The sequence below is a fragment of the Harpia harpyja genome, chromosome 1, assembly GCF_026419915.1.
Source record: "Harpia harpyja isolate bHarHar1 chromosome 1, bHarHar1 primary haplotype, whole genome shotgun sequence".
Classification (NCBI taxonomy): domain Eukaryota; kingdom Metazoa; phylum Chordata; class Aves; order Accipitriformes; family Accipitridae; genus Harpia; species Harpia harpyja.
In genome coordinates, this window is record NC_068940.1 from 78,896,233 (window position 1) to 78,917,039 (window position 20,807).

A 20,807-nucleotide genomic window follows, 5' to 3' on the forward strand; every position below is an offset into this window, starting at 1 on the left:
CTCTACATGTATCACCCACGCAAGCCTTTCTAGAGCCAAAACTTATCCTTGTATTGCAAAGACAGGTAGTGTGTTATGGGTATGTTATTATTCTTTTTTTAAATAGAGCATGGAAATGGCCAGTTGGTCTATGATGTAATTATGCATCTGAAATACTTTCAATAATAATTTTCCATGTTTCAGACTTTGAGTATTTTGGAAGGGCAGAAAATTCCAAAGAAAAATGTGAATGCTATGTTCATTCTGTGCTTGAATTTCCTAGGTTTTTTGTAGCACATTATCACATCCATAGTTGATGTGTTCACACTGGCACGTCCTGTTTCCTCCACCAATTCTTTAGCTTGACAGCACAGTGAACTCCTTTCCTGAATCTGGTTTTGCCAGCCCTGGCCAAATATGCTGTCAGCCCATGCAGTCTAGTCTTTCCTTCAAAACTCTCATCAGCTTCCCTGTTCCAGTAGGACTTGCATAGGTCTTAGCTTTTTACTCCTTAAGGTTTTTTTTTCCCTTTAACTGGCATCTCCATCCTACTTTCTCTTCACACACAATTTCAGTCTTAATAGCACAAGTAGCAGGGCTCAGATCCCTTTGTTTAGTCTCTGCAGATCCATGCTGACGTGCAGCAACAAGTTCTGCAGAACCCTCTGCCTGCCAATGGACAAGCCCCTGATCTTGTCCGATACACGATGATTGACAGGACAACTCAAATCACATGTAAGAGGAAGGAAAAGTAAACAGAACTGACCCCAAATTTGGCTTTATGTAGAAGAGCTGATTGAGGGACACAGACAGCTTTGAAGAATAAGGGCTTTCAGCACGTAACACAGACAAGGGGAGGGGAGCACCGTGTAGAGCAGTCAAGGAATTTATGATTCCTTTAAACGTGAAAGTCCAAGCAGATGGATGGACTGTCTGGCTTTCAGTTCAGCCCTCTGGGGCAGCCTGCAATGCTAGGATTATTCTAGTTTCTACCTACACAGTTATGACAAGAATAGGTGATCAAGCAGAAGTTAATTAATGGCTGCCTGCCTCTATCTGCTCCTCATCAGCACCTCACATTGCCCAACTGCTCCTTCCTCCTTCCCTCTTTGTACTCTGTCCCATGGCTCAAGCCCTCTCAGCCCTTCTGTCCTACTCTTTTGTGTCCCAGATCTTTCTTTTTATTCTTCCTCTCCTTTTTTCCCTCTCCAGAGGAATATTCACACTTACTTTTATTTCTGAAAGTAGCATGCACACATTCTTTATCTTCTGTAGTCAGCTTGCATACTTTGCCCTCATTCCTGAAGAGAAAAAAACCACATCAATGAAATGAAAAGAACTGTGAAGTACCAAAAATTTATTCACTATTTCGCTAAACTTCTGGGCACTACAAACATAGGGCTTACCAGCAAATACTCCAAATTTACTAATTAGAAGTAAATAAAATGTACAGCATAGAAATTAACTAGAACTATCAGTTTATCTTTTGATCATCATTCTTTGGAAGTTTCTGGCTATTAAAACATCTAATAAAAGATAAGTCCCTCTTAGTAGATGCTAACCTCCTTTAGCAGACTATTTCAAATAAGGGGAAAAAAAGGGAGAATTCATGCTCCAAATGAAAGAAGCCTTCAGAGAGAATGTCTGATCCCCTTATTTCTGCAAGGCCTTTGCCAATCTCAGCAGATAATCAAGGATGTTGAAATGTTCAGTTGCCTTTTTGGTTGAAAAAATGAGGTATTACTGGCACACTGCTGGGAGCTGGGCACGGTACTGATGTTGCTATATCCATTAAATAGATTGTAAGTGTTGTCAGTTTAGCACCTTTAAGTACTACCCTCATACACAAAATTATCTTAAAAGGTCATTTTTAGAGCAAAATTATGAAGAGCTGAAATAGTACATCTAGTATGAAAACGTCATCGCAGCTCCATCACTAACATAATACCTAAAAGAATGCCTAGAAATATTTCAGGATATCAGGTCATGTCAAGCACGTCAGGTCTTCCAATTATCTCAGCATTCCAGTGGTTCTCTTCAGGTCGAGCCTTCAGTACACAGCCTGTTGCAAGAGTAGGTGTCTGAATCTCCATTTCAGTGCTGCGCTTCAACTGCTGGAGAAAGAGAGAAAATAATATCTTCGGACTGTACTTTTGCCCTAAGAAAAAAAGAATCTTTGTTGTGGTTCTGTAAAGACCATTTTAGAAGGAGTTACACAATAGCAAGTCAGCAGAGAATACAGTCACACTCACATAAATTACCTTAAAAATATCATTCTTAGTTTAATGAAAGTGTCACATTTTCAAAGAAAGAAATACAATAATACAACATTTCCTCACCTAGGGAATAAACTCAAGAGTAAGTATGTTTTTAACTTATCCATCAACTGTGAATGAAGAAATAATAGTATGAAATCTTGTATCTGTTGTTTTTTTTTTCCTGTCAGTGAGCAGACAGTTAAAGCCATGACCTACCTGTCTGAATCCAAACAGCAAACTTTTTTTGTCCATCAAAACATCGCCATCTGTAGTAGGGAGACTGACCTCTTCAAAAGTCTTTCCAGAGAGAATTGTTCCAGCTTTCACTCTTTAACTGTGCCATTACAGCAAGCACATCTCTCAGTGATCTCTGCTCTTTTGTCTAGAATTATATGGTAAAATATAAAGAGAAAAAGACTGAATCAGATGTCCTTGCTGTTTTAAATTACAAAGGGAGGGAATTCAGTATCTATAGTCTCTGAACAATAAGACTTTGAAATAATAAACTACAGACTGCTACAAGGTCTACTGCAGTCAAATGCTGCCAGGGAATGTTCCCATCAGATATTAAGATGTTTCTTGCACTCCTTAGGCCACGCTCAGCGTCAGTCCATTAATTATGGTGGGGTTTTGATTACGCGGTACACGTGTTGTAAAAGAGGCTAGGAAAAGTAAAAACCAACAGTATATATCTTCAATAGAAGAGCTTTCTGAATTAAATAAAAATATATATATTAAGATTGCAAAGGTTAAGAAATATTAGAATTAGAGCTACCTTATATCTTTAGTTCTGCGTGAATTGTCATGCTAAGTAATGTGTGTCTTTTTTTAGGATTAGGTAGAGATGGGCCCTACTCCCTCTTTTACTTGCTGATACAGGATGCAGGTGTTAAACCCAAGGATTAGGAAAGATGGATCTATGTATTTCTGTTGCAGTCAGATCCCATGTAAGGTACCTGTGCTCATATAGATACTCATAGGCGGCAGACTCCTGCCTTCCATACACTCTCTTCCCCACTGTCTGTTGAGTTCCAGCCCTGCAACCCCTTAATCAAACAGCTATTTTAACTTAAGAAAAAAATGTCATTTTTTAGATTTTTGTCAGCTCAAGCTTGACATAGCTAAAAGAGAGATCTTCCCACCTTTACCCTGGCTCTATATGCCTACCTCCTTTTCAGCCACTATGAGACCACTCCCTGTCACTCATGCCCATACAAAGGACATCATCCTCAACACAGACCTTGCTGCAGATCCTGCCACTGAAGTTACATCTGAAAGATACAATGCAAAACATACCTCACATGCAGCTTTCTTATCTGCCCATTCAGCTAAAATTCTCGTCTAGGCTCATCTCCCTTCTCATTTACATCAATATTCCTTTCTCTGGTTTTCAAAAATGCAGTTCTGATGTTGCCGTATCTATTGTAAAGATTCTTCTCAGCTTCTACCATGTTCCTTTTCCATTTTTATCCCTCCAGTGAATTCACGTCTGCTGCATCAGTCATAAATTTCTTGGGTTTGATTTCAGTTCACTTCACAGATTACTCTTTCATCTGCCATTTCTTTATGGCAGATGACATTTGCCATACAAATTTGTTTAACACTATGTATTGGCCTTCTGTTCTCTGTTAATTTTTCAGACAAGTTTCTGGTGGTTTCTTTTTCAGGCATCCTTCATACTTAAAATATGTTCCATGTAAATACCTGCAAACTCAATTCATTTTTCCTTTCATAATACACTTCTACCACCATGCTCCCCCAAAAAGTTTTAAGGTGCAATGGATATTGTCTCTCACATTGTCTCACAGTTCACTTGTGCTTCCCTGCTATAGCTGTCTGTTTCTGTTTCTTGTTCTATGCTTATATTTCCAATCCATTTGGGGCAGACTTAGTATTTCCATTTCTGTATTGGTTTTTGGTCTATGATTTATTTCAGGTGTAGCAGAATTTTGAGTCATGATTAAAGCTCCTAGACATGAAAGCTATAGAAAGAATATTAATAATTTTTATCATGTGACTTTCAGATAGCAAGCTCATAAAGTAAGCCATGTTCTTTTTGCTTGTAAAGTACATATAATTTGGGCCACTGTATAAAAAAATAAGAATACTTAATAATAATACAGAATTATGAAATTATTAGACTACAGAGGTGTTGTACTGGTTCATATTAAGGGTCTATCTAGACTAAGTGGACAGCCAGAGAAAAGCAGGAACAGAGCAAGTATTTATGATACTATCTACTAATTTCCAAACTTCCAATTATTTTCAGCTTTGGAAATTACTTGATCCTGATGTCGTTTGTCCATTTAGTGGCCTGTAGTGACTCTTTCTTCTAAGAATCTTTCTTCTAAGAACTTGTCCATTCTCCCTTGTAACCCATGTAGAGTTATTTATTACTGCAACATTATTTGGCACAGAATTCCACAGATCTGCTACCTTAGGTATGAAAACAACCTTGTTTTGTTTGTTTTGAACCTGGGTCCTGTCATCTTCTGCTATACCTCCCAAGTCATCTCTTTCCCAGGCTGAAGGATCCCAGCCGACACAGTCACTTCTGATAGTGTGACTGAGATAGACTTCCATTTCTCCAATGACCCTTGTTTTCCTTCTATGAATCTTTCCCAATCTTTATATATAGCCTTTCTGTAATGAGAGGACAGCACTGAAATTCAGGCAGATAGTGCATTTATTCAGTTGAATAATAATGTGTTCTGGTTTGTTCTCTATTCCTTTCCTAGTAATTTTTAAGTTGTTTTTTTTTCTTGGGACATGGCGCGAACATTGACTGCACTGAACTGACACTTCCATAAAACAATTGTAATCCTCAGGTCTTGTTCCTAAGTGGAAACAGTCAACTCAGAGTCTATCATTTTATTTGTGAAGCTAGGATTGCTTTTCCTCAGAAGCACTGATTTCTTTACATTTATCTACACTGCATTTCACTTCCTTTGCATTTATCTAGACTGAATTTCATCTGCTATTTTATTTACTGCCCAGCTGAGTAAGAGTTTACACCATTAGTAGTTGAACTGTTTCATACATGAGTTCTTTCAGAGTTTTTGTGATAGTGGTGGTTTCCTAGTATTTTATCAGAGCATTTTATCTTTTTTTTTTTTAATATTTATCTCTGGCTGCTTCCACAATAACTTCAAATTCAGACAGGCTGTCTGCTGAGCCCTTTTCCCCCAGAGAACAGCACTCCAGCATGGGAGTATCTTCATTTCTTTTTCACAGAAAATACTGATGGAAAGAATTCATCTCCCAAGTACATGTTTCATACAAATCATCCGCTGGCCCAATAGACGCTGACATGATTTTTGCTGTGTTTGAAATATGACTTAGTACTAACTTAGATTCTTTTATCTTGTTGATTCTCAAATTCTTTTTCCATTCTGCATAATTGAATTTATATTTAATCTATTAGAGTTTATGATACTTTTTATTTTCTTGTTTTAAATCAATTTGAAGGATTCCTTCCTGTTTATAGTATTCTCCTTGACTTTGCTGGAAAGCGATTTCAGCTTCCTTTTATATTTTCTCTCTCATTTCCATAGGTGATAAACACTAATGCTGTGATTCCAGTATAGTGTTCTCCAGTAACTTACATGCCTATGAGAATTTAATTCCATGGACTATCCCTTTCAGATACCTTGTTAAGAAGCTTCCTCATTTTCTAGATGTCCCTTTTGAGGTAGAGCACAAGAAGTGTAGGGGTTTTGAGATTTGCCGCCTTTGTAGGAATGCTGAGTAAGTGCATAGTCACTGTTAGAGAAGAGCAATTCAGCAGTTAGATTTTTATTAGATCCTGCTAGTTATTCAGTACAAAGTCAAGGTTTGTATTTTTGGATGTGGGCTCACTAACCACTTATTCCATGAAAAAGTCATTCATAACATCTAACATTTTCATTTCTGCTTATATCTCAGTATCATGTTCATCCAGTCTGAAGGGGGGATAACTGAAGTCCCTCAGTACAACTGCTGCCTTCCCAATTTTTCTCAGAATATTGCAGTCTGTGTTGCCATCCTTTATGGGTGATTATTAAGAGAGACCCAGTACTACCTCGGTCCAATTCACGTCTGGAATGTCAATCCATACAAATTCAGTGGGGTGGTTTATTAGTTGATTTCATTTGATTCTTAGCCCTGGGCACACTTTATTCTATCATCTCCTGTATATTTTCTGTCTTGATATTACAGTATGCCACTGATTGTCTTCTTCCCACCAAGTTTCCAATGTCTGCTATGTCAGTTTTTTAAGTAAGGGAGGACATTCCTGTTCCTCCATCTTATTTCTTAAACTTCTAGCACTTGCCTATGAGTACCTCTGTTTTGTTCCTGTCTTGGGAACTCATTTAAATAACACTCAGTTTCCCATTTCCTGCCTGAGATTTATATCCTTTGGCCAATCCTTTACTGGAAGATACAGAACTTCGAAGTTTTTCTTTTCAGCAGCATCACCATTTCAGAGCCATGTGTTCTTGTGCATTTGTAAGCTCTTCCACAGTCTCCAGTTTAAATGCTCAGTTACGACTTTCTAGATTTTAAGTCTCAAACTTAAAATCACACAATGTCACTCTTTGTTAAGGACCTGCACCTACAGGCTGTTCACCCTCCTAGGGCAGTTTGGCTGCCAGTGCTCGAGATAAGCAGTGATGTGATGCAGCCTTGTGACCTTGGATCACACTCTGGAGAAAGAGCTGTGTGAGAAAGAGCCAGGAGAAGCCTTGCTCGGGGAGCTCTGCAGCTGCATTTAAGCTCAGTTCTTACCCGTGGTTCCTGCCTGAACAACATTCTATTGCCTTGCCTGATCTTACCAGGATCTTGCCTGATCCTGCCGTGACCGTAGACTTGCCTCATTGCTATGTACCTGGCTAGCAGTCATCAAACCACTGGCTGACCCTGGTTACCATCACCAGACCTGCTCTGCTCTTTTTTCTTTGGGCCCTGTGCCCTCTCTGCTTTGCTGTCAGCACCAGCTCCTTGTTCACCTTCCCTTACAGAGCAACTCCCACTTGCAGCTCCCTGGCACCTCATTCAGATGAATTTCAGATAAAGTACTCCCTTTATTGTGAAACTGTTCTCAATTCATGATGAATGTGCATTCTTCCTACTTACATTATCCAATCAAGGTAGTAAAAAATCTGCCTTTCCACCACTTCCCATGGTCCCAAGGAGGGCAGGAAGCATTTTACAAAACACTATCATAGAAACCATAGTCTTTAGCTTCCATGTTTGCTTAAATGTTCTTCCCTTTGTCAATAGTACTGGTACATCACAACCAGTTACCCCTTCCCGGCATTTCTTAGGAGCCTATCCAGACTCCCCAAGGGGGTTTGCCACCTGGTATTCACTGTGCAAGCCTGCAAGCCTCACGGGATCACAAACCCAGCCATCTATATGTGCAAGGACAGATTCTTCCACCAATACAACCTTTCTCTTCCCCATTGTTGGAGAAAGAAATTATGTGCAGGACAAGTAAAGAATATCATTCCAATCTTCTTTAATAATCAAGACATACTTCCCCCTTAACAAGATATGAAAAATGTGAACATAACCCAGTGATTCCCACTGATTTCAGTGGGCTCTGGCTCAGGCTTTTAATGACACTGACTGATAACACTTTTTCCAGATGCAATCTTTCATCCATCAAACCATTCTGTTGTTCTGAAAAAATCTGGGATGTAAAGAACATCTGCCACAACGAACATAAAAAGCACAGACCTGCTGTTACTAATGGGAAGTATTCTAAGGGCTTGGATTTAAAAGAAAAAGTTAATTAATTTTACAAGAATAATTACTTTGAATGTGAGTGCCAATGACCCTTCTCACATAAAGCTTTTCCAATACAATCTTGTTTTGGTCTCACTGAGGACAAAAGATGCTTCAGCTATACTGACAAAAACTGTTGTGAATTGCTATAAAATAAATTCTACTGAAGGGGTTTCTATAGCTTCCTTTTAAATTCTATTTAGTTATTATCTGTAAACAAAAGAAGCTGAGCTGGCCTGGTTTGGATTTGTATGAGAAATTATAATGAAATAATAAAACCAGTAAGCAATAAAGGAAATAACTGCTTTTAATGTTCTCTGTTAAATGTAATTGTGACATTTAGGAATCAATTTGCTTCCTTTCTCTAATATCCATTATTTCACTGATTACCAGAATGTGTAGCAAAGACACAGAAGATGTCTTTTATCATCACAGATTTTATAGAAACTAATCTGTTTTTAATATGGTTTTGCCAAATTATGCAGTTTTTTCTTGAAAAATTTTAAGAATTTGCGCTGATTTAAGATCCAATTTATTGCAAACCAAAAGGCCTTCGGTTATGTTAGAGCTCCACTTCATCAAGACATATATACACAGTTTTCTTTCTTTTTTAAAAAACAATCACCAAGACACATCTTTGTTAAGATACCCTGCTGGCAGCATATGGCAGAGATACTGGCACCTTGCCTGGAAAGTGCAGCAAGAACTGATAGATCTGATCTCATTCTGTGGCTGGGGAGAAAACAGACAACAGCGAAGGCCAGTCTTATGGCCTGCTACCATCAATAGCTTGGCAAGAAGCACAAGTTCCTGAAAATAGATGCAAGTCAGGGAAAGAGATTTTTACCTTCCTAAGTGATGGCAGAGCCCCCAGAACAGTCCCTGTTAGAGCTCGACCTTCAGAAGTCTCTGTGTAATTGTGTTTTATATGATACTGTGAAATAAATATTTCAAGGTATAAATGTTTCAGAAATAATAGTGCTAATTTAATAATTAACAGGTCAGTCTCAATTTCAAGTATTTCTTGAGAACTGGGATGAAATCCTGGAAGCTGTGGGACTTCTGAAAAAGAAGCAGATTTTCTTCCATACTGTTGTATTGCTGAGCCAGACATTCAGAGTGATGACCTATTCCATGTTAAAAAGAGAAACACTGACTTTTTTTTAATTTATTTATACATTATTTGAAACCTAGCTTGGCAGTACTCAGTTTTGGAGGGTTTAGTGGTAGTGAGCGGAGAGGGAATCTACTGTAATTGTGATGGTTCATAAACAAGAGATCCTCAAGAGACTTGAACATCTTCAGTCCCAAACATGGGCAAGACTTCTCGCTAGAAGATTCCATTCCATCTTCCATGGAGGTATTTGTATGCTAAATATCATCCTATAGCGGTGATAATTTTTATGCTTATACAGATTAAGTACATGTATTACACTGTGACAATTATAGGGCAAAATAGCAGAAACCCCCTATTTAAAATATTTAACAGAAAATAGCCTAGTTTTAGAAAATAATAGAGGAGTTTTCAGAAGCTCGTTTGTTACAGTCTCTGAAATTTAGCAGCAACAACATTCTGATGTTGAAGACGGACATTTCTTTGTCCTCTTAAATGTTGCCAAAGCTTTATCTTTTTTTTTTTCTTTAATTAATTGTAAAAGTATTGCTATCCCCTTCCTCATTCCCTTCCTCTTCCCATTCCCAGATGAGAAGGGGACAAATAAGAGACCTTGGATTAAACTCTGTCCCTTCAATACTTTTACTGGAAAGGGAGAGAAAACACAAACAAAAAACATGGGGCCATTGGGATTTTTCTCATCAAATACAGAATGGAATCTATTTCCAGATTGCTTTAAATGTTTGTCAAATGCGGGAAATGCTGTAAAAATTAAAATAGAAAAGTTCTTTTCAATTACACTGACATAACTACTTTTTTTTTTTTAAATGAGAATGTCCAACCATAGTGATGTCTCCCTAGTCACAATGATGGCAGGGTGCAGTTTCCCATGAAATCTTCCGTTCTCAATACCTGCATCATATTTTGCAATTATCCAACCATGCAGTGAGCCAGATTCTGATCTGACAGAAATCTACCCTAGCAAGAAGCCCTGTGGCTCCAAGACCAATTGATCCAGTGCAAGCCAGGGGCAGGGACACAGGGACAGAACACGTGGGAAGAGAGGAAAGCAGGCACAACTCCCCAGCTCACCAGCAGTCCATGTTAGATAAGCTGTGACATACACAGCCCGTGGTGGCTACATGATCAGATCAGTCAGGCCTGTAGTGAGAGGGTACGATCCCATCACGCCTCTCCCATTTGCTTCTCCCAGGTGCTTTTTGCAATCACATCCTTATGCTAGCATCAGCAATGAGCTGGAATTGATCCAGATAAAAACTTTTTATTTCATCTCTTTTGCACAGCCTTATGTGAACCGGTGCTAGTGCATGAGTAGCCAAGGGCAAAGGACAGATAAAACTGTCTTGAGTAACACTTTGGACTTACCGTGAATTAAAATGACTGTGTAACCTTGGCCTTAGTGATTCACTACATCCTTTACTGGTCCATGTAATAAAACCATACCTGTCTGTGTTCTCACTACTATTTATTTGTATTCTATGACTCAAGGTGGCTCTAAAGAAAGAAGATTCGGGGAATCCACAGTACACAGTCCTTTCTGTTCCCTCAAATGACTCTTCTCTCTCTTCCAGACTCCACGGTCATGAAACAGTATACCAGCAAGTTGATTTAAAAGAACTATGACCTTGAAAATCATGCCTCATTCCTTCCCAGATCAAATGGGGGAGTGGACAGGGAGAGAGATCAAATGGGGGAGTGGACAGGGGGAGACGGGGCAAAAATTCCCACTGTCCTGATTTGTTTCTTTAGAAGATGCAGTATGGATTACTTCTTTTAAAACACTGGAATTTTCTGATTTTAAATCACATGAGTCATTTCACTTTGGCCAAGTTTTAATCAAAGCTCATTTTACCCTACAAACAAATACAATGAATCCAAGTTTGATAAGACAGATGGTTCTTTTAAAGACTTACTTGTTTTACTTTTAAAAAAATTAGTTCATCTCTAGACTGGCCTCCTTTTTTTTTTTTTAATTAGCAACGATTCTGCTGTGGAGAGGTTGTGTAAAATGTATCTCCTATGAGACACATTTTTGTCATGGGTATTGCTTTTCAGAACTCCAGCATTTTATATTATGCTTGCAGAAGATATCAATTTTAAAATTTACTCATTTCATCCACATCTGTTCTGCATTCCATGGAGAAAAGACAAGAGTATTGGGTGCCTGAACACTTTAGGAGTACTACATGTATTTGTTAAGACAGCTCTTTCACACAAGTGTTAGTGTTCTGCTTATGTCTTCGTAAATAGGGATGGCAGCCTGAAGGAGGTGTTTCTTAAGGGCAAGTCCCAAAGAGGAAAAACAGATGGGCAGAGACAGCATCAATGGAGTAACATCTCAAAGTATACAAGCTTGTAAGTTAGGCAAACAGGTTAGTGAAAGACAGGAGTCAACTTTTTTGGACCAAGGATGTTCTGAAACAAGCAAGTAAACAAACAACATTCTGTTGTCTTTAATCTGATTTCTTGTGTGATGTGAGATGAAAACAGCATTTCATAGAAAAAAAATGAAAGTACTTTACGAAACTCCTTTTTAATTAAATTTGCTTTTATGTTCTGCTTGTTCTGAAAGAAAATTTTTGATGTCTTAGTACATATAAGAAGAAACATCAAGATATGCTGTAGTTTTCCCCTTCGCATCATTTTCACTTCAGTCTAGACTCTGCTGTTCAAATAAAATAAGAAAATCCTGCACAGAAGTCTTATTACAGCTATGTATTTCATGAAATCAGACAATGTGAATCTTACAGATATGCTGTATATATCCTTCAAAAGAAGAGGATGGGCTCAGTCACACATCAAAACATGTTATTATCCTTCTCCCATAAATATAATAATACAATTCCCTATAGTTAAATGAAACCATATTTAAAGAAAGGATAATACGGGAATACTACTTCTCGGTAACTAGCACATCACACAATTTTTAACAGAGTAGAAGTTTCCAAAAAACCACAAGTAAAACTCAAGAGCAAGCCAAAGCAATTACTTTCATGCCCCTTCTGATAGAGATTTTGTGATTTATTAAAGAGAGATCATGGGATACTTTGTATTCTTAGAAACAACGCTGAGCTTTGTACTAATCTAGATAAATGCATATACAGACAAAAAATGTCTTTTCTCAAAATTTGTGGCAGATGAGTTAAGAGTACAATGCAGCACTTCAATCTGCATCCAGGCTGAAACATGGCCTATCTCCTTTCTCCCAAGTACAGTGAGTATAGTATATTTATTTAGTGGCTAATACCCAGAAAGGAGGCAAGCTGGGACTGGATTTCATATTCCACTACGCTAGAAATTATCTGCACAAAGTACTATGGTTTAAGTGAATGTGATAATTGCAGATACTGTAATTGTAAAAGGGCGATGGCTTGGAGATCCACTACTTGCTTCTTTACAAGAACCTGGCACTATGCCATTCCATGCAGATTTTGTTTATGTCTAAATTGTACTTCAGGCGGCAAAGCCAGGAAAAGGTTTAAACCACTGCCAAGATATCAATAGTTTATCCTCAGTTATAAATGCCTCTGTCTGCAAAACCAAGCTGCTTACAAAACTCATCAGTCCTTGCAGTGTCCAACATCATATCCCTTGTAGGAGGAACCCCAAGACTAATGTTTTTGCACGGTGTGAACCATGTGAGAATACCAAGAAACAGATATTAGCTGTTCTGCAGAAGCTGTCCAGGTCTTACCAGGTTCATACCAGGATACTGCAGGTACCTTGGTTTTGCTCTGGAGGGTAATGAAAGCATGAGGTTTGTCCAGTAACACCTTCTAAAATGCAGCTGAAGTCTATCCCTGTGCATCAGCTTGTATCTCCAGTGATTTTGGCAAGGGCCAAGGATGACATCCTGAAAGAGTGATTTATTCTAGCTCTACTTTAGATTGCCTCTGGGAGCCGCCTGTATCTTTCTACTGATTTCAGAAGGGAGACTTGCCTAAACTAAACCCCTAACTTTTGCATTTCTAAAGTTTTGTGAAACGTATTGCCCCCACAGCACTGTCATTCACTGAAACACAAGCAAAACACGCTCCACATTCATGCTTTTCAGATGGCTCTGTATTACCCAGCAGTGTCAGGATCTGCAACATAATTCAAAGACTCCCCAAGTAATCAATAATAGCTCTGTCATCTGCTATTAGCAGCTGGATTGACGTGTCTCTTCTTGCTGCAATGCATAAAACATATGGGATTTCTAAACTACCTGCAAAACATTCTTTTGCAATTTCTATTCAGTAAACCTTTCTACTTTGCAAACATTAACCTTCCTCTAAAAACTACAGCAGAAAAGAGAGGCAAATAACATTTTCTCTGGAAAGTACATGAATAACATTCTTACTTCCAAAATAGCAGTATCATAAATCGCAAGAATCCCTCTTTACCCTTTCCATAAAGGAAACAAAAGCATACGACTCATGTTAGTGGAAGACAGATGAGATTTTTTCCAGCCTAGGTTTGTGGAAAATAGCTTGATCAGAATTATGTCTCATCCTGTCCTCTAAAGGCTCTATCACTGTCTTAAACGAGAACAAGTTTTGGCTTATTGAAAGTGTTAGATTTGGGAACCTTATTCTTTCCATAAATTGTGTTTCCATTAAAATACTGACATTATCAATTAAAGAAAAAAATACAGAAAAATAAATTAGAATACAAAAGCAATAAGACTATACTTTGTAAACATGCTGGTTTCATGTTTCTTTGTTCTCTTTAATGTTTAGAATACATACTGAACATGAACATCTCATATATCATTCCTTACAGCTGCTTCACAGTCAATTATACTTTTTTTATATATATATATTTTTACATTTCAGAAGCTGCTTATAAGCAGCTTGCTCTGTTCCCAGACTGTCTGCTTGAGTAACTCCTGTGGCAGCTGCATCAGTTTCTCCTAAGCAGCAATATGTCCTGGAAAGGGCTGTCAATACCAAATTATTCTTTTCTGGTAAAGAAGAACAGCTTTATTCAGAAAGCAGACTCTAACCAGATTTTTATAAATAATTAGCCAATAGCTGATGAAATATAATAGTTCTTGGTAGTGTGAACCTGACTGTCAGGCCAGCCCTGGAAATCCGTAACTTGTCTCAGTCAGTGTAGATTCCCAGCGTAAAAAAAATAATCAGCTAAGATTTGAGTAAACTTTGGTAAAACTATAAGCAAACAAAAGATTAATTAAAGGCTAACTTAAATTTTGAACATCAGAGCAGAGGACTTGTAAGGACTACCTATTTCTTTCCCAGCGTATGTAAAAGAAACAGCACAGAATGGTCCTGGAAGCATTATTCAAGTGTGCTTCTCCTTACTCCACAGCAGAAACTAAAAAGCATCCTTTAACCTCCTGTGTTAGGAGGAAAGATCAAAAACTTTATGACAATTATAGGCATTAGAAACAGAAGCAGTTTTGTCTCTAACAAGTTGTTAAATAGTTGAGGCAGCACCTAGTTAAAAACAGTTCCAGGTACTAGTCTTGTTTACATTTTCTACATTTCTGCATTTTCTTTGACTTTCTATTGAGCCATTAAACTTATCTTTTATTTATAGAGTTCAGATGGTTTTTCAAATCAAACACAAGAGCAGCTTACAGGGAAATACCATCTATGGATGCAATTGCAGGAAAGAGATTATCTGTAAAGGGGCACTGAATCAGCATAGTTTTTAGGGGGGGGTCATTCCAATAATTTCTTGTGGTCTTCCAGTCAGGTTCAAGCCTTCCAGTTGGGTGCAAGCTGCATGGGGTCTGTACTTCTGCATCCCAACTTTTGGCAAATTATATAATTTAAAACAAAATCTATTTTAAATATAAAGACCAGCTGTTTCATTTGCTCTCTTGAACCTAGAGAGTAAGCAGTGACCACAATTTAGTTCCTTTTAAGTATTTGATTCTCAGCTGTTCTGCTTTTGCCATGTCATTCTCTTTCTTGCTTTCTGTTCCTAAATAGTCACAGAATTATACTGCATTTAAAAAAACCCAAAACATACATTTTATAAATGTTGGTATTTAAAACCTGAATATTTTAATCCGTTTTGGAATGTCTTATTACTCTTACACATCTCTATTTCTGTTTTTCTCCCATAACTACTGAAGTCTTTCAACTGAAATGTTTTCTTTTCAGTAGGCTAAGAAGTCTTGCTGGTGACAGGTGCTTTAACCTGTTTGATTCTGCGGGATCTGTTACCTGAGGTGCTTCCCACTGTCTCAGCCCCTGCTGCTCCAAACTCTCTAGAGAGATTGAATTGAGACAGATTTCAATCTGTTGACTGACAGGTAAAAAACCTCAATATTCCATTATGAACAACCCATATAGCCACGTGGTTCCCTGTGAAATATACATTTTAATAGGTTTTCTATGCAAGGAATGGATAAGAGCATTTTTATGCTAAGAAATGTCCCGCCCAGTGATTCTTTTTATACTCTGCATGGACAAACAACAAACTTTCCTCGAGATTTTTTATGCAGTTTCACCACTAACAATTTAAGAAAACTAAGCAACTGGGATTTTATAAAAATTATGTTCAAGGACAAAATTTTAAATACATGTAAATACATCCACATTTTGCCAAAAGATGCTTAAGTTCAGGAAAGAAAGATTAAGGAAATCCTTTCTTCATTTTATTACTGGTAATTTCACTTTTGCTAAATAGCACATGTGTACATATTCACTCTCTTTGTGTAAAGAGTGTATTTATTTTCATTTTAAAATAAAAGCCTTTATTTTAAAGTAAGGATTTACTTGCTTTAAAGTAATAATAATTACTTTAATGCTACAGCAGTCTATATAGCTGTACACTAGAAGTGTAGTATTAGAGAAGTTCTGTCCATTAGGGCTAATATCTTTAAGTTTACAAATAGCACTGTAAAAATCCAGGACACAATTTGTACTTGTAATATAAATGAATAAGCATAAGTTATATACATAAATGCAAGTGAGCCAAAAAAAAGTTTTTCTGTCTTAATAGAATATTATTCGACTTGCTGAGCAGATTATAAACTCTAGAAAATTGTTCTTCCCTTAATAATAGAACATACAACCACTGTCGCCAAGTTTTTTCTTTTCCAGATCTCTAGCATGCCTGTTTAACAGAATTTTTGCTTATACGGTTGCTAGCAGGTTATGCTGTATAACATGTCTTTATATAAACTCATTCCAACTGAAGCTGGGATTTTTTTAATAAAATAATAATCTATTTATAATGCTAAGATTATTGTTTACTTTTAATGGATGTATGGAGACAAGAAGCTTTATCAACCCATACTTTTGACAGATACAAATGAGAGAAGTAGTAGAATATTTCTGTAGCATATATTTCAGTACCATTTGTTATTCATTTCTTCTTCATTATAGCCCTTGTGTTATTTTGTTAGTATTCAAGACGTCAGTAGCTGTTTTCCTTTCACCATAGTTCTCTTAAATGCTACACATACTTTTGTGGCAGTTTTAAAAAAAATCTGGTCTATATCCATAATTTTTTCTTTCAAATTTTTTTCTTTGTAAACATAACATTTGACTTAACTAACTGTAACATGCTGAAATTCTTCAACTTTTTTTTTGCAGAACTGTTACGATATTTACAATGTTTACACTTAATGGAAGATTTTATCACAAGATGGAAGGTTTTCTCACAAGATGCTATATTGCAATGTTACTGCCCCTATGCATCCACCTCAGTCCCCTAAATTCCCTTACTGCCCTTAGACCAGGGATGCAAAAATAGAATATGCAGCCACTCCATTTCACAGTGTTAAAACCAAATGTAAGTCGGACTTTAAGGAAGATGTAAACAGACTACTCCAAATGGGTTTGGCAGAGGTGTGCATACATATAACCTGTTCTGCTGTTGCCCCCCACTAAGTGCAGAGAAAGGAATAGAAGGACTTGCAACAGTGGGAACAGACATACAGATGGGAACAAGACGACATTAAAAAAAAAATTACAAACCACAAAAAAAATCACAAAAATCCCTGTGTATTTGTTGCATGTATGCCAGGGTTTACATTTCCATTTTTACTATTTTTCCCCAAAGTTTCTAAATACATTTTGCTCTCCTAGAATTCCTTTTCTCTGCTACGAATTATTTTTAAAAGTCTATGCCTTTTTCCCAAAACTGCTACGTCCTGTAGAAAACCGTCAGTTTATACATTGTTCTGATTAACAGAGAAGTGTCCTGATGATATAGGACAATTCACAATGAATTTAGTTTCTTGATCTGTGACCAACTAGAACATCTCCAAATTTAGTACTCTTTCCTTCCTGTTTTCCTCCAATTAAAATATGTAACTTCAAAGTGACTATGTCTCTCGTTTTGTTTTTGTTTTTAATCAACTGATTCTGTCAAACCTTAAGAGTGCAATTCTTCAAATAACCTGTGATTGTATTATGACTTCATGTTCCTGTTCTTCAGGAGATCAGACACAATTATACCTGTGGCTAAACCTGATTGCTTTCTGTATAAAAAAATGAAGCACACCGTAACTGATGTTAAATAGAGTAGAAATCTGTGGATATATGATTCATAATAACAAGTAAGGTTTAGGGAAGAAAGGCTTTAGAAACAGGAAGGCCACCAAATATGAAAACAAAGCATCTTAATAGAAGAAAAGTTTCTGAAACCAAAAGCTCAAATGAGCCTAAGGATAGGAACAAGATCTGATAGCAATCAAAGAAGGACAAGTGAGAGACAGAAGGCACGAGGGGAGGCTGTACAGGAGAAAAAAAGAAAAGAGGAAAAAATAAATGATAAAGCACTGTAATAACCCGAGGACTTGATTTTCAGCAGTGCTGAGCACTACTGCAAATCTAGCCCTTTAGTTCTTAATGGACCGGTTCATCACAAAACCTTGCCAAAATACCTGAAGGATTTATGGATTCACTTATTTAAAAAGCAGAAACCTACACAAAAATAACTTTACTCAGAATAAAAGAAGTGACTAGTCTAACTAAAGCATCATAAATTTAATTGTCAGGTCTGAACACAAAGACACCAAACTTTAAGAGGAAATAAATGTGTTTACTTTCAGCTTGAGGAGCTAAGCGACAGATAAAAGAGTGGTAAAATTCTTTATCTAGTGTTCACTCTAAAGGAATGGATGGATTCTTGATGAGTAATAGAAAATTGTTAGTCTTCAAGTATGGCCAATATATTGACAGCATTACTATAAATTAACACATACAATTTATAGAACTATAGCATAGTTCAAGCACACAAACATGGCTGCTAAGTAGGTATTTCTAGGAACCACAGATCCACCATCAAGATGCCAAGAGGTGGCTTGAGTTTATGCTTAGAATTTCACCAAGCCAAGCAACTGAGAGATTGCATTTTTAGCGATGCCTGCACTGGGTATACTTTAAGAATATTAACTCACAATTTCTGAAATTATAATGAAAGAATCTGTTTTCTGCTTGTTTTCACACTTCAATTTTTTTGTCTGTAAAATTCATTAACATACATAAAGTCCCAGTAACATTAATAATAATACGTGTATATGAACAATGAACCAGCTGAGCCATACAGGCCCAGGCAATAAAAGCTGATGTACACAATGCTTAAAATTTATGAAAGCCCATAAAATGCATGACAAATTTTGCAAACTGATCAGTACTATGCCTCTGTTTAAATTCATAGAAGTACAAGAAGCTAACAAAAGTATAAATCATTTGCAAAAAAAAACTATACTGAGAAGCATATAAAACCCATGATGTATTTCCTAAATATAGGTGCCTGAGAGATGCCTAGTGGAAATAATGTATCCCTGATGGGTCTTCCCGTAGTAGCGTAGAAACGGGCTACTCAAAGTCTCTGAATTTCTGCCACTTAGCCTTATGTCAGCTGTGCAGAAGAAAGCACTCTTTCAGTCTGAGGTCAGTTTTGCTGAGCAGCCCCACATGGCTACTGGCTACCCTTTGGTCTCTCCCTGGTTACCCTGCAGCTGCTTTGGCAACTGCTGTTTCCTGTGATCCAGATATATGGTGAAAAGCTCAAGTACTGTACTAGAGGGTGAGCAGTGTAATCTTCCAAGTTACTCTTGGAGTATTCAGGTATTTCTCTCTCATAGAAGAAATAGTAGTGATACAATTATTTTCAATACTTTTAACTGCATGGGCAAATTGCTTTTTTCATTTGGAAAAAATGTAAAAATACTGTCCCCACCACATAATCTATACTGAAACAGTTAACAGACTCTTGGAGCACACTAACTATGCTCCTTTTCTGTTTATCAACTCTGCAACAAATGAGGGAGGCAAGTAATAGGATTGCATTGCTCCATTGTTATAATTTTTCTGGTGTCATCCAATGACTTGTCAAATGTATCTGTACAAGTTACTGAATATGGCCAACTGCCAGCATTCTTGTCTTGTGCATGGCCATCCATTAGCTGGATTAAACTGGCTCTGGCAAACTGAAAAAGGTTGGATTATGGAATGATAAGGAATATGATTTTTTTTTTTTTAGAATTTATTGTGACAGGGACAATTTGAGACAATTCTTGAAAATAAGCAGAAGCCAGTCTGTGGAACCAGTAAGTGAAATAAAAGACATCCATCTGCTTAAATACATTTATTCTCTGCCATTTCATTATTTTTTACTTCAAAATTTTATTTTGATACACATCCACACAAACCATTAGCATTCATGTAATTTTGCTTCTAACCTAGAAAAGGGACTCTTTTTGTCTTAGGTTAGCAGCATGCTGATATCCCCTCTACCTAAAGATGAATTTCTTAATGACTGGGTGCAAACTTACCTTTGGGGTTACCTTTTGTGAAAGAAATCACATATCAAAGTGGCTAATGATCCTACCCAAAGATAGGCATTAGGTTCCCAATTCTGTATAAAATTATGATATACAGCAATGGGACCAAACCAGGGCAGCACTTGGACACACTTAGTATTATACAGTAAGTAGCCCTGTTGCTCATTTATAATGATCTAACAATACTGAAATCCAACCCAACCTTGGCCAAAATAGGAAACATTTCATGATAAGCCTGCAGAAGATAATCTTTTCATTGAGTATCATGTGTACACTAAACTTGAAAATCGAAGGTCTCCCTCAACACTGTGTATGCACCCACCTTTTGCCACCCTGCCTGTACCAGAATAATTAACTTGCCAGTTTTACGATGAATTTCACTCTTTTTCAAGTCAATGAAACCCTAACTCTCTTGTCTCACCTTCAAACCACCCCCTCAACCCGGGCGATGGTAAAGACAGACCTCCGCACTGAGGTTTGCCTCGCAGACGAGAAGGCGAACGCGGGTATTCGCCTGTGCACCCGCGCGCCGCCGCACACCTTCAAAGCGGTGCCGTTACCACAGAGGAGAGGGCAGGCGCCTATCGGGCAGGCTGCGGCGGCTTCTGGCCCCTGTCTACGTGGCAGAGGCTCGAAGGCGGTGTGAGGGGAAAGCGCCCAGGAAGGGGAGGGGGGCGACCCTGAGGAGCCGACCCTCGGAGGCTCCTCTCGCCCTGCCAGCGCCCGCCCGCTGTTCGCCGCGCCACCCGCTGCCCTGGGCGCAGGCGCTGCCCACAGCGCTCTCAGTAGCGGGCGGGGCTGGGCGAGGCGAGGCGAGGCGGCGTTGGCGCCTGCTCCGCTCCCCGCGGCGGCGCGGGCCCGGGGTGCCCCGGCAGGTGCCTGCTCCCCGAGCGGCGCGGCCGGCCGGGCG

The 20,807-nt window shown here is 38.0% G+C and overlaps 1 long non-coding RNA gene across 3 annotated transcripts; it reads right to left on the reverse strand.

Annotated features, from left to right (window-relative positions):
* Positions 1-116: 116 nt before the first annotated feature.
* LOC128148003 (uncharacterized) lies at positions 117-20,785 on the reverse strand. Of its 3 annotated transcripts, none has more exons than XR_008237158.1 (4): positions 20,319-20,785; positions 2,454-2,619; positions 1,977-2,093; positions 117-1,280 (listed from the first exon to the last, which is right to left on the reverse strand). It is a non-coding gene; the product is annotated as an uncharacterized LOC128148003 (long non-coding RNA). The 3 variants fall into 3 exon arrangements; XR_008237155.1 differs by having other exon boundaries at positions 1,928-2,093; XR_008237157.1 differs by lacking the exon at positions 117-1,280 and having other exon boundaries at positions 1,317-2,093; positions 20,319-20,783.
* Between the last annotated feature and the right edge of the window lie 22 nt (positions 20,786-20,807).